The 14,676-nt window shown below is 40.8% G+C and overlaps 1 non-coding gene across 1 annotated transcript; it reads left to right on the top strand.

Moving 5' to 3' along the window:
• Positions 1–8,681: 8,681 nt before the first annotated feature.
• Positions 8,682–8,788, top strand: LOC132499683 (U6 spliceosomal RNA). The gene has a single exon (XR_009533912.1). It is a non-coding gene; the product is annotated as a U6 spliceosomal RNA (small nuclear RNA).
• Positions 8,789–14,676: the final 5,888 nt, after the last annotated feature.

Genomic DNA, 14,676 nt, shown 5'->3' with positions numbered 1-14,676 from the left:
GGCTTAGAGTCGACCACTGACCCAGAGTCGACCACTGGCCTAGAGTCGACCACTGACCCAGAATTGACCACTGGCTTAGAGTCGACTGCTGACCCAGAGTCGACCACTGGCCTACAGTGGGCCACTGGCCTAGAGTCAACCACTGACCCAGAGTCGACCACTGGCCTAGAGTCGACCACTGGCCTAGAGTTGACCACTGACCTGTCAGACCTGACCACGCACCATGACTTCACTGAAGATGCAGAAACAACAACTGACGGGTATTTGGAGAACACACAGACTTTTGGTAAGTGAGGGTTCTGTCCTCAGAGGAGGGCTGGGCAGCAATTGGTAGGCTCCCTCTTTTACATTTCTGAGGGAAAGGCTGCTTTTGTCCAGCGTACTTGATTCCCAGCATATGTCTGTGACAATTCCCGTCCTCCATTTTGTTTTCCTAGAATTGCCTACTAATGTGGAATTAAACACCCTGAGCTCTAAGGAAGAAGCCACTGAGGTCACAGGTGAGGATTCCTCTCTTCAGAAATGCAGAAGTTCCTCCCTGCCTCCCTTTCCTTATTTATATTTCTTTACATAGGAAAGTCCTATGGTAATTTACACATTTGGGGCTACTTTTGCTGCTTTGTTCTCTGAGGTGGAGTAAACTTAGCCAAAAGTTCATTGAAACTTGAGGAAAGTTGAAGCATTTCCCAGAACGCCAGGAACTGCAACTGGTTGAACACCAACATAGCTCCAGCCCCAAGGTCTGACCTGATCTGATCTCTGGGACCTGCTTTCTGGGCTTCCCTAAAGAGGACAAGCTCCTTCATGTCTCTGTAGGGTCGATGGACGTGGTGTAAAAAAGGGGTTAACAATTTCCTTTTCTTTTCCAGTTGATTACAATTCATTTCAAATAGAGAACTTTTGGAGTAAAGGTTACGCTAAGTGTAAATCTTATCTGAATGTAGACTGAACAGACGATAGAGCTATTTAAAAGCTTCATGAATTAAGCAGTGTCCCTATCTCTGCCCATCCCTCTCTCAAGCCACCATCAGTTTTCACTTTTCTGTCTGCCGCTCAGCCAAGAAGTCATAAGATTTCAATGCCTTCTACCTCCGCAAACAAACCCCAGTAGTCTGGGGGAATGCCTGAGATTTTTGCTAAGAAAGACCCTTGGGCCTTACTTACAAAAGCAAATTTCTAAACACTCTGATTCTTATGTCTATAAATAATAGCTAACATTTATTGAGACCTACTGTATTCCAACACTGCTTAAAGCGTATAGGGGATTGCAGATAGTAGTTGGAGAAATCTAGAAATTGTATTTTAGGGAGGCTGAAGGGCCTGTTAAAAAAAAAGGTTGGGGCTTCCCTGGTGGCACAGTGGTTGAGAGTCCGCCTGCCGATGCAGGGGACACGGGTTCGTGCCCCGGTCTGGGAAGATCCCACATGCCGCGGAGCAGCTAGGCCCGTGAGCCATGGCTGCTGGGCCTGCGTGTCCACAGCCTGTGCTCCGCAACGGGAGAGGCCACAGCAGTGAGAAGCCCACGTAATGCAAAAAAAAAAAAAAAAAAAAAAGGTTGGATCTCTCAGGGACTTCTAAGTGTGAGTGGAGACCAGCCCTTTAACTAAATCCTTCTCGTGAAGTGCACTTGTGTTTCATTTCCACTGGTAGGATTTCAGGCATGGCAGAGTGCCTTGGCAGTTAGAAGGGAGGTTTTTGTGTTATAGACTCAGTGGAGTCCTATGTTTACTAGGGGGCTACTTAAGTCTGTGAGCTGAATGACAGACACACTGTGAGTGATCCTTACTGGAAGTGAATAAAAACCTTTTCTTTACTTAATTATAGAGGAGCCCAGCACCTCCACGGGAAGCAACGAGTCCAACACAGTGTTTTTTGGTAAGTTTCTTCTCTCTTGTCTCTGATATCTTATTAGGGATTTGACACCATTTTCAATGCTGGTTTTAGTCCACTGGGAAAGGTTTCCAATTTAAAACTTTCCAGATACTGAGATCAGCTATAATTCTAATATGGAGGTGAGAAAGACAGCCTCTTTCCTCTCTGAGGTTTGCCGTCCAAGTCTAACTGTTTTGGATTTTCAGTCACCAAATAGGCATAGGATAAACAAGTATTCTCCCTTGAGTTTTCCAAGATTTCCTGTCTCACTAGGATGTGTATTCCAGTCCAGTCCATGGAATCTTTTTAAGGGAGAGCCTGAGGAAAAGGCATCAGATTTTCTGATTCATAAAATATATAATTCAATTAAAAGCTGTAAAGCCTAGGAGCTCTGAATCAGGAGGTCCCGGTTTTAATACTTTGCCTCACTACTGGCTTTTTTGGAAATTTCTGAAGTAATTTCTTCAGGCATTAAAATGGATACCTGGACAGTGTGCAGGTATCTTGCTTAAGGCTCAAAGAGAGGGAAGGAGAATAAGGAATTTACACCTTAAAGAAATTAAATCATGCGCCCACTGTCACAGCGGGAAATGAGAAAGATGAGCCTGATCTTTTGAGCACTAGGTTTTCTTGTTTCTCTTGGCAACTCATGTTTTCATTTTTGTTTTTGTTTTGCTTTTTAGTTTAGAAAATGAAGCAGATTCTCATTACCTGTGACCATCGCTCTACTAACCGCAACTTTCTAAGAAGATTCTGAGCCTCTGAACAAGCCTTCCATTCCATTACAGGAGCTTGAATAATTGTAAAAGACTAGTGAGACATAGGAGGTACCTACTTGAGGATAAACAGAGTGGCAGGAATTATACACAGACAGAAGGGGGGCATCTCTTAACCATGTCCCATTTAATAGGGGCTCAATAAATGTTCATTTGTACTAAATTTTGAGAGGAGGTTTTTATTTTATGAGGCAACATATTGCTTAGTTGCCTTGTTTTAGAACCAATAACCATTTTATTCCTCTCTGATACATACTTTATAATCAGGCGCCAACTCCTTATGACCACAGGAAAGCGTGAAATGAGCCTATGGAAAGTATATTGGTTTTCCTATTCCTAGTACAACAAGTTACCACAAACTTAGTAAATTAAAATAACATGGGCTTCCCTGGTGGCGCAGTGGCTGAGAATCTGCCTGCCAATGCAGGGGACGCGGGTTCGAGCCCTGGTCTGGGAAGATCCCACATGCCACGGAGCAACTAGGCCCGTGAGCCACAACTACTGAGCCTGCGCGTCTGGAGCCTGTGCTCCTCAACAAGAGAGGCCGCGACAGTGAGAGGCCCGCACACTGCAATGAAGAGTGGCACTTGCTCGCCACAACTAGAGAAAGCCCTCGCACAGAAACGAAGACCCAACACAGCAAAAATAAATAAATAAAATTAAAAAAAAATAACATAAACCTATTATTTTAGTTTTGTAGCTCAGAAGTCTGAAAGGCATCTCACTGGACTGAAAACGATGTGTTGGCAGGGCTGAGTTCCTTTCTGAAGCCTTTCTGGAAAAATCCATTTTCTTGCCCACCTTCCTTGGCCGTCTTGCATCTTTGAAGCCAGCAAAGGTTGGTTGGTTCTGACAGTACGTCACAGAGTCACCAACACTGACTCTACTGCCACCCTCTTCCCCATTTGAGGACACATTGAGCTCCACCTGGATAACCTAGGATAATCTCTATTTCAAGGTCAACTGATTAATGACCTTAATTCCCCCTCTACCATGTAATTGAACATATTCAGTGGTTCTGGGAATTAACAGGTGAGCATCTTTGGGAAGCCATGCCACAGACAGCAGAGAACATCTTACTCTAGAACTGGTTTGGTTCGGTGGGGGATGGAAACAATCACCCATGGTTTTCTTTATGTTTACACTATATTTTTTGCAAAAGGGAGTGGGTGAGTTTATGTAAAATTAGTTGGTTTCACGTATTTAACTTCACAGTATGTATATGCCACATTATAAATGACAAACTAAAATGACACAAGTTTAGAGTGATGGGCAGACTTGGGAGTGAAGAGATGTAGATTCTACCAGTTGTATCTCTGCCTCTTGTGAACCCCAGCTTCCTCTTATAAAATGAGTCAGTTATATCAAATCAATTGAAATTTCCTTTTTGCTCCTTAATATATTTCAACAAATAATACACTGATTTTGGGGATCATTAATGTAAAGAATTACTAATTTATTAGTTTGCCTCAGGGAGAAGTATTCCATGTCATCAGTGATCTGTCACATAGGCTTGTACCAGAGCACATCATATTTGAGGATTCCTTAGCTGGGCTCCATCAAGCCGCTTGTCTCAGGGCTTTTCATCTAAATAGGAAAGTAGTTCCAAGGCCTCCACTGATCTCTTTTAAGGATATAAAACTATTTCTGTTCTGTCAGTGACTATTTTTCCAATTTCTCTTCCCATTTTCTTTTTAATTTCAAGTGGATTTCAGCATGGAATTTTATGATGGACTATTGGAATGATTTGTGAAATTTAGCCAAGAAAAAGTGTTAGTGGACTCAAAATAGGCACTCATTAGTATCTATCCAGAATGGAAAAACATTTTCATTTCAAATTCCAGCTGCACAGTTTAAGTGGTTACCTAGAGAATAGAGGTGAGTCCAGCCAAACCAGGGGATTGGTTGAAGGGGGAATTTGTAGCATGTCTGCTTAGTATTTACTGATCCTGGTGTAAGTGGCAGTTGAAGCTATGGGTTTAGAGAGGTCACTTAGGAAGAGTATATAAAGATCTTCCTCAACCTACAATGGGGTTATGCACCCAGTACCCATTGTAAGTTGAAAATATCCTAAGTCGAAAATACATCTAATGCATCTAATCTACCGAATGTCATAGATTAGCCTAGCCTAGCCTACTTAAACGTGCTCAGAACACTTACATCAGCCACTGTTGGGCAAAACCACCTGATTGGGCAAAGCCAGTTTTATAATGAAGTGTTGAATATCTCATGTAATTTACTGAATACTGTTCCAAAAGTGAAAAACAGAATGGCTGTATGCATACGGAATGGTTGTAAAGTCTATCAGTTTTTTACCCTCATGATCATGTGGCTGACTCAGGGCTGGAGAGTGTATCATGCTGCAAATGATGAGAAGCCCTACCCAGTTTCTGTCCTCGTAATAATAGCTATCACTGAAGGCCTGGCCTGAGCTGAGTTATTTACACTCTGTACAAGTTCTATATGCTATTACTAATTGTACAAAATTAATTAATCTGTACCAAAAATTAATTATACAAAATATTAAATAATATTTAACATAAAATATTAGGTGAGCTGACATGGGTTGTGAAAGAATTCACAAAAGTATGAACAAGGGTAGAAAAGAAAGTTTTTATTCACTTTCCAAGGGAGGAGAGGGGCCAAACGCATAGAGTGGTGTTGGCCCTGAAGGGTGTGGGGGGGGTGAGTCTTTTACTGTGCTTTAAAGGGCAAGGTGCAGGAAAGAGGGAGGGGGTTCACATCTGTTTTGGTCCACGTTTTTATGTGGGCTGGCTGTGCTTCTACAGGATGTGGTTTTTCTGAGAATCTGTAACCTTTTGTTTTCAGTAATTTTCTAGTCCTTAGATGTCTGAAAGAGACTTGATGGTGGCCCTTGACAGGCGTTATCCTATTTTGAACAATGTTAGATGGGTTTACATAAAGTGTGTGCAATTTATATATAAATACAAATATTGGGCAAATTTTTATACTGGTGTAGGCTATTCTGTTTCTTTAGTCCAGAACCTCCCCAATTTTCAAGCATTTTGGTTTACTTTAGCCCATTTACATTTAATGTAATTATTGATATGTTTGGGGCTTATGTGTACCATTTTACTTTTTGTTTTCTGTTTATCTTGTTATTTCTCTATTTTCTATGTTTTGCCTTCCTGTGGGCTACTTGAATATTTTTTTAAAATTCCATTTTGGTTTAGTTATAGTATTTTGAGTGTATCTCTTTGTACAGCTTTTTTTTTTAAGTGGTTGTTGTAGGTATTACATTATATACACATACATTTTCATTGTCTAAGAGGTTCAATATTTTACCACTTTGAGTGAACTGTAGAAATCTTGCCTCCCTGTATGTCTTCCTTTACCCTCCTCTGCTTATAATTGTTTTAAATACTTCTCTACACACATTTACAGCCATATCAGAGAGTGTTAGATAATTTTTGCTTTAACTGTCAAACATATTTAGAAAGTTCAAAAGAAAAAGGAAGATGTATTTTATCGGCCCATATTTCCCCCTTTCCATTTTCTTCTTCTTCTTGATGTTCCAAAGTTCCTTCTTTCATCATTTTCTTTCTGTTTAGAGAATTTCCTTTAGCCATTCTTTTCAGGTAGATCTGCTAGTGACAAACTCTTGTCTTCCTTCCTCCAATGTCTTTATTTCCCTTCATTCCTGAGAGATAAATTTACTATATGAAAATCAGTATTGACAGTTCTTTTCTTTCAGTACTTAAAAAGTATTGTGCCACTTCTTTCTGGCTTTCATGTTTTCTGCTATTTCTATTGTTTTTCCCCTACAGATAAGTTGTTTCTCTTGCTGCTTTCAGGATTTTTTTCTTTGTCTTTATTTTCAAATATTTGACTATGATGTGTCTTGGTGTGGATTTCTTTGGGTTTATCTTGGTTGGAATTTGCTTGCCTTTTTGAATCTTTAGGCTTATGTCTTCTGCCAAATTTGGGAAGTTTTCAGCCATGATTTCTTTTAATTTTTTCTCAGGTCTGCCCTATATGTCTTCTTTTTCTGGGATTCAGATGATGTGAATATTAGGCCTTTTGTTTTACTCCTGCAGGACCCTGAGAATCTGTCAGGTATTTTGTTTTGTTTGTTTGTTGGTTGGTCTCTTTTCTCTCTGTTGTTCAGACAGAGTCATTTCTATTGCTCTGTCTTCAAGGTCACAGATTGTTTTCCTCTGCTGTTGAGCCCTTCCATTAAGTTTTTTTTTTTAATTTTATTTTTTTTCTGCTTTATAACAAATTTAATCAGTTATACATATACATATGTTCCCATATCCTCTCCCTTTTGCGTCTCACTCCCACCCTCCCTATCCCACCCCTCCAGACGGTCACAAAGCACCGAGCTGATCTCCCTGTGCTATGCGGCTGCTTCCCACTAGCTATCTACCTTACGTTTGGTAGTGTATATATGTCCATGCCACTCTTTCGCTTTGTCACAGCTTACCCTTCCCCCTCCCCATATCTTCAAGTCCATTCTCAAGTAGGTCTGTGTCTTTATTCCTGTCTTACCCCTATGTTCTTCATGACTTTTTTTTCTTAAATTCCATATATATGTGTCAGCATACAGTATTCCATTAAGTTTTAAAATTTTGGTTATTATAATTTTCAGTTCTGAAATGTCCTTTTGGTTCTGCTATACATTTTGATTCTTTGCTGAGACATTTTATTTCTTTGCTGAGTTTTTTTTTTCAGTTGTTTTAAGCATGTCTGTAATTGCTCATTGAAGCATTTTTATGACAACTGCTTGAAACTGTCAGATAATTCTAATATCTCTGGCCTTTTCGTCTGGCATCTACTGATTGTCTTTTTCATTCAGGTTGAGATTTTCCTGATTCTTAGTATGATGAATGATTTTCAACTGAAACAGGATATTTTAGGTATTAGAGGCTCTGGATCTTATCTAAATCTTCTGTCTTAGCTGCACTTCTGTGACACTACTCCAGCAGGTAAAAGCTGGAGGTACTGAATTACTGGCAGGTAGGGGTAGATGTAAAGATCTCCCCCTCAACTTGTGTTGACTCCCAAGCAGGGGCGGGGTTCCCCATAACTGCCTGGTGAAGGATGGAATTCTGGCTCCCCACAAGGCCTCCACTGATATCACCCTGTCTGGGAGGAGTCGGGGTGTCTTGTTACTGCTTTCCATGTAGTCTCCACTGATACCACCCCAGTATGGAAAGGAGGGAGTGCTTCGTTACTGTTGGATGAGGGAGGACGTCCAGGCTCCCCATCTAGTTGCCACTAACTCTGTGGGGTGGGGGGAAAATGAGGGTCTTAAACTGCTAAGTGGGGATGAAAGTTCCAGCTCCTCCTCGGTCTTCTCTAACTTTACTCTGGCACAGGTTTGGGCACCTTGTTACAGCCGGGCATGTGTGGAAGTCTAGGCTCCCCACTTGGGGCCATAGCTTTTTCTGTGGTGTTTGACTGTAGAAGAGGGATTATTGTCTAAATGTTTTCTGCCATGCTAGGCTGTCTGTTTCCTAGTCCTCTGGCTGGACAGAATAGGTTTTTGTTGGGGACGCACATTGCATTATCACACATACGGTTTGAAAAGCTAACCCTGGCTGCAGACTACAGCTTGGAAAAGGATTTGGAGGAAAAGAGAAAATGGTTACAGGTCACCAAGTAGGGAGGATACTGTAGAGCACAGGTGAATGGAGGTGGTGATAGAGATAGAGACAAGTTGAGAAATATTTAGAAAAGGAGACAAAAATTGGTGGTGGATCTTGTATGGAATGACACAGAGCTAAAGCTATAGATTTTGTATTGTATGAGTGGTTGGATGGTGGTCTCTAGAGTTAGGATTATCAGATTAATTTTGTTTTGGAAATACTGTACTGAGTGGTGCCTTTAAAATATTTAAATGAAGATGTCATATAGGTAAAGGTGTGAAGCTTAGTAGAGATCTTGGCAAGACACAGAACTTTGTATCATGGCACACAGATAATAATTGAAGCTGCGGGCAAGGATGAGTTTTTATTTTTATTTTTTCCAGTTTCATTGAGGTATAATTGATGAATAAAATTGTATATAGTGCTCACTTTGGCAGCACATATACTAAAATTGGGATGATACAGAGAAGATTAGCATGGCCCCTGCACAAGGATGACACATAAGTTTATGAAGTGTTCTATATTTTAAAAAATTGTATAGAATTAAAATGTACGGTGTGATGATTTCATATACAAGCACATTGTGAAATGATTACCACAATCAAGTTAACACATCTGCTGCTTCACATAGTTACCTTTTTTTTTTTTTAGTATGAACTTTTCTAAGGAGATAGTATACAGTGAGAAAAGAATCTAAAACAAAGTTAGAGGAATTTCATAATTTCGTGGCTAAATGGAAGCATATGCATCTGCAAAGGACATGCAAGGCTTTAACTCCTAGATGGTGGGCATCATGATTTTTATATTCATCCTAAACTCCTAGTAAAATCACTGGTGTAGAAGAGGGACTCAATAAATATTGGATAAATGAAAGAAGTAAGGAGGAGAGCAACCAGAGAGTTAGAACTATGAAACAGGTACACACAGTATCATGGAGCCAAAGGAAGAGAGTGTTTTAAGCAGGACAGAATTGTAAATCATGTCCATTGCTTCTAAGAAGCAAGTTAAGATGAAGATTGAAACATATCCACTGACATGTTTCAGCAAGCTGGAAGTCACTGGTTACCCTGGTGTGAGCTGTTTGACTGGAAGGATGGGAAAAGAAGCCTTGGTTTATAAGCCTTTGTCAGCCTTTGTTTTGATTTTTTAGCCTATTGGTCAATTTTTTCCTCAATATAACTGAGAGCGACTTATGTGTGAATAGTAAAAACATTTCCTATCCCTTTCTTCTCAAAGTCCAAACAAGAACAAGAAGGAAAGAAACAGAAATGCAAACATCATGTCTGATAAAACTTACAGGACAATTAACAGCCACAATTTATAAGGACTGGAAACCAGCAGAATGGTTAATGACATAACAGAAAGGAGAAAAACTTACTCCAGCAGCTGTGCACGTCTGGGGGCAGGGATAGTGGTACCAAATAGAAGTAAGCCAATGGTCTTACAGAACCCTGGCAAGGCTCAAGGACTGTAGACACAAGGCATGTGAAGACTGGATTGGAGGAGGAGTGATGATGGTGGGGAGACAGGTGACTGGAAACGGGTTCATATCCTCCCTTATTGCAGCAGGAGAGAGTAGGTTTATTGTCTAGAAAAACTGAACCAGAGAGGCACGGACAGTTGGGGACAACTGTTATGGAAGAAGATACGAGTGAGATGCTATTCAAAAAACAGGACAATCAAGTGGAAGCCTATAAACTAAATGGAGAGATGTCCAACCTCTTACCCTGGCCAGCTCCAAAGCGCCAGCAGTGAGGATTACGCTTGCCAAGCAGGAGATGGGAAGATTGTTCTGAAGGCTCAGAGTTGTCTCAGAGACAGCACCCAGAGATAAGTTTCAACAAAATAGCTATCGTGCCACTCAATCATCCCACTGTGAGGTACATGATTCTACAAAAATGCTTTCAGTGCACACAGAGTTTTCGGATCGTCTTGTGGAGAGTTTTCTGATCCTCCTGGTGTCTAACTCCGATGTATGAACAGAAAGCAAAGAATCACCAGACATTTGAGGAAAATCTCTATCAAATAAGACTCAAGTAAAGAAACAGTAAAAGGAGAATTCAGAGGAAACAGACAATATGAGGAGTAGAAGAAACCTTTAAGAAACTGTAATTTATATATTCTGAGGGAAAAAGAATACATATTGCATCTTTCAAACAAGAACGGGATGCTATTAAATAAAGAGTCAACCAGGGGCTTCTCTGGTGGCGCAGTGGTTGAGAGTCCGCCTGCCGATGCAGGGGACGTGGGTTCATGCCCCAGTCCAGGAGGGTCCCGCATGCCGCGGAGCAGCTGGGCCCGTGAGCCATGGCTGCTGGGCCCGCGTGTCTGGAGCCTGTTCTCCGCAACAGGAGAGGCCACAGCGGTGAGAGGCCCGCATACCGCAAAAAAAAAAAAAAAAAAAAAAAAAAAAGAGTCAACCAGAAGATAAAAAGAAATATTGGTCCTTGTAAAGTTAGTTGATGATAAGTTCAATAGAAGATGAAGTTAAGAACTCCTCCATAAAATAGAGCAAAAATGCAAAGAGATGGTCAATAGGTGAGAAAAAATTCAACTAACACAAATTTCAAAGAAAATAGAATACATTGGGAAAGAAATTATCAATGAAACACTACAACATATTTTCCAGAATTTAAGGATGATCCTCCATGTTGAAAATGTCCAGTTATTACCCAAAGGCTCACACTTAACATTGCAGGGTCCAGTGCAGGAATACAAATGGAGGCCTGCATACATATCTCTAAATATTCACAAGTTACAAACCAAGATAGACCCTAGGTTCAGGTCATGTTTCCCATGTTGTCTGTTTCCCGAAGCCTGTTCCTTGGAGACTGCCTTTTAGACCAAGCCTAGAGACCAAGGGAGCCATGAGTTCCCCTGGATGGACACTGTCCCTGCAAGCTGGGAGGAGGGAGTGGGCAGGCTGTCTGCTGGAACAGCAGGTTGGAAGCTGGTCGGGCCCAGGACTGACCTGGTCAAGCTCCTGTGGGAACCTGCTGGGCAAGTTTTCCTCCCTCTTGCCTCAGTTCTGATTTAGGATTTCCAGGAATTTTTAAGCACCTCCCCAAACTATACCACTGAGCACAGGAGTTATTGGGAGTGTAGTTACAGTGGGGGTGGGGGTGGGAGAACCTGTCTGCCTTCAGGCTTTTGATTGATCTGAGGTGACTAAATTTAAGCAAAAGTAGACTTTTTTTTTTTTTTTTTTTTTTTTTGTCTGATGCCCCAGGGCAGGAGCTGTGAACTTATTCTGAACTTTTACATATTCTCAATCCTGCATACTCAGGCCTTGGGGACCCCATGTTCAATTGTGCCCCTCTCCCACAATTCCTGTTTTTTTAATTTACTTGCTGAACTTTAAAAATATTTTCTAATGAAAGTGAAAGAAAAAAACAATGGCTTTGTTTTGGTGTTTGTGTGGGGCCTCTTTTAAAGTGCAGGCCCCAGGACAGAAGACCCTCTGGGAATACTGAGTGCCCAGTACAAGAAATGGAAAAAAGATCCACATCAACATATATCTAATTAAATGTCAGGGATAAAAAGATGATTCTGAAGTTCTCAGTGAGAAAAGCAGTCATATGCAAAGAATTGAGAAGCAGAATGATAGTGGAACAACAGTGGAAGTCAGGAATTGTAAAAATTCTGAGTAAAAATAATTTTAACCTAGAATCTTTTTTTTTTTTTTTTTTTGTGGTATGCGGGCCTCTCACTGTTGTGGCCTCCCCCGTTGCGGAGCACAGGCTCCGGACGCGCAGGCTCCGGACGCGCAGGCTCAGCGGCCATGGCTCACGGGCCCAGCCGCTCCGCGGCATATGGGATCCTCCCAGACCGGGGCACGAACCCGTATCCCCTGCATCGGCAGGCGGACTCTCAACCACTTGCGCCACCAGGGAGGCCCTCTTTTTTGTTTTTTAAACCTAGAATCTTATATCCAGTCAGATTATGAATTGAGCATAAGCCTAGACTAAAGTCATTCTCAGACATAAAACTCTCTAAATATTTTGCCTCTCATGCACCCATTCGTAATAAGATATGGTAGGATGTACTTCAAACAAAGAAGAAAACCAAGAAAGGCTTTCTTTAACCCAGGACGTACATCATCCTACTTAAGAAGGAGAAAAGGGAATTTCCAGGACAAAAGCAAATTATCTGACACGTTTGAGGGTGAAAAAGATTGTGTTGAGAGAGATTTAACAAGTCTGTTGGAGGTTGCATGAAGACTTAGATGTGAAAGGAAACCAAGCAAATGAAGAAAAAGATGATTATTAACTGCAGGAAAACAAAAAGTTTTTCAAGGAAGGAAATGTAAGTGTAATTTAACTCTACAGAGTAGAGTTGACCTTGGTGATTATATGATCCACCTATAAACAAAATCTTTCTCATTTTAAAAATAGTCACTACCAAAGACTCTTGAGCACCTGGAACTGGACACCTCACTGCAGGGCTTACTAGGAGGAAGCAGACCCATCCCTGTCATTCAGCCCACCTCCATCCAGGTTAGAAACAATTTGGGGAGAGTGAAGTTGCTATCAGAAGCCAAGTGGGAAGTGAAGGACTGGAGGTAGAAGAATTTTTCTTCTCCTTCCTCTTGGTGCTTTCCCCTCTGTGAAACCAAATGGGAGGATCCAAGAGACTCACCTGTAAAGGATGGGTCCTCTTCATAGGGCTAAGGCACCTGGCTTCTCCCAGAGCAAGTGATGAGAAAGAGAGAGAGAGGGAGAGAGAGACTGAGACTGAAGAACAAGAGAGAGTGACCAAGACGAAGCCACAATGTCCTTCATAACTCAGTCTTACAAGTGATATACCGCCATTTCTGCCATCAGTGTGCCAACAGTCACACAGGCCAATCCTGATATAATCTGGTAGGGGATTACACAAGACTGTGACTACCAAGAAGTAGGGATCTTGAATGCTGGCTATCTGACAGTGAAGACTATAATTTTTTTTTAAAAGCATACCTTTTTAGATATCACACCAAAAATACAATACATGAAAGAAATAGTTAATAAGCCAGATTCTTTAAAATTAAAAACTTTTGCTCTGTAAAAGAGACAGTTAAGAGAGTTGGAAGAGGAGTCATAGACTGGGAGAAATATTTGCAAAAGACACATCTGATAAAGGACTGTTATCCAAAATATAACAAAGAATTCTTAGAACTCAACAATAAGAAAACAAACAACTTGATTAGAAAATGTGCCAAAGACCTTAGCGTGTAACTCACCAAAGAAAACATACCGATGGCAACAAGCATATGAAAAGATCCTCCACATCACACATCACCAGGAAAATGCAATTTAAAACAGCAATGAGATATTACTACATACCTATTAGAATCGTCAAAACCCAGCACACTGACGAACCAAATGCTGGTGAGGATGTGAAGTAACAGGAACTCTCATTCATTGCTGATGGGAATTTGAAATGGTACAGCCACTTTGGACGACAGTTTGGCAGTTCCTTATAAAACGAAACACTCTTGCCGTTATGATCCAGGAATCACGCTCCTTGGTACTTCACCCAAAGGAGTTGAAAGCTTGTGTCCACACAAAAACCTGCACATGGATATTTATAGCGGCTATATTCGTAATTGCCCAAACTTGGAAGCAACTAAGATGGCTTTTAGCAGGTGAGTGGATAAATAAACTGTGGTACATCCAGACAATGAGATATTATTCAGTGCTAAAAAGAAATTAGCTTTTAAGCCACAAAAAGACACTGAGGAAACTTCAGTGCATATTACTAAGTAAAAAAAGTCAATTTGAAAAGGCTACATACTGTGTGCTTCCAACTATATGACATTCTAGAAAAGGCAAAAGTATGGACTTCAGATGACTATGATATGTCAATGTGGTTCATCAATTGAAATAAATATACCAGTCTTGTGAGTGATACTGATAATGGGAAAGGCTATGCATATGTGGGGACATGAGTACATGGGAAATCTCCGTACCCTCCTCTCAATTTTGTTATAAACCTAGAACTCCTCTAAAAAGTATTAGATCTTTAAAAAAAAAAATCTACCAGAAGAAAATTTTTTTTAAAAAGCAGGTTAACGAGATGGACGGTTTTTGTGTATTCAGAGAAGGCTTCGAAGTGGTGAAATTTGAGCTGATTTGAATAAAGTGAGGAAGCATGACTGATAAAGGTAGGAACAAGCTTGGTATGTTGGAGGAATACCAGGAAGATCAGTGGGTCTAGAATGGAGTACAGAATTAAGTAGAGAAGTCAGCAAGTTCAGAAACAGCCAATCATGTAGGGTGTTGGCCATAGTAACAAATTTGGATTTTGTTCTGATGGAATAAAATGGTGGTAATACATTGGAAATTTTGGAATGGAAGAATAATGTGATCTTAAAATAAATGGGGGTGGAGAATAGACTTTTGGAGCAAGAGTGGAATTGGTATGGGAGTAAGCTA

Source organism: Mesoplodon densirostris, chromosome 11 (genome assembly GCF_025265405.1).
Source record: "Mesoplodon densirostris isolate mMesDen1 chromosome 11, mMesDen1 primary haplotype, whole genome shotgun sequence".
Lineage (NCBI taxonomy): Eukaryota > Metazoa > Chordata > Mammalia > Artiodactyla > Ziphiidae > Mesoplodon > Mesoplodon densirostris.
This window is presented reverse-complemented; position numbering and strand designations above follow the sequence as displayed.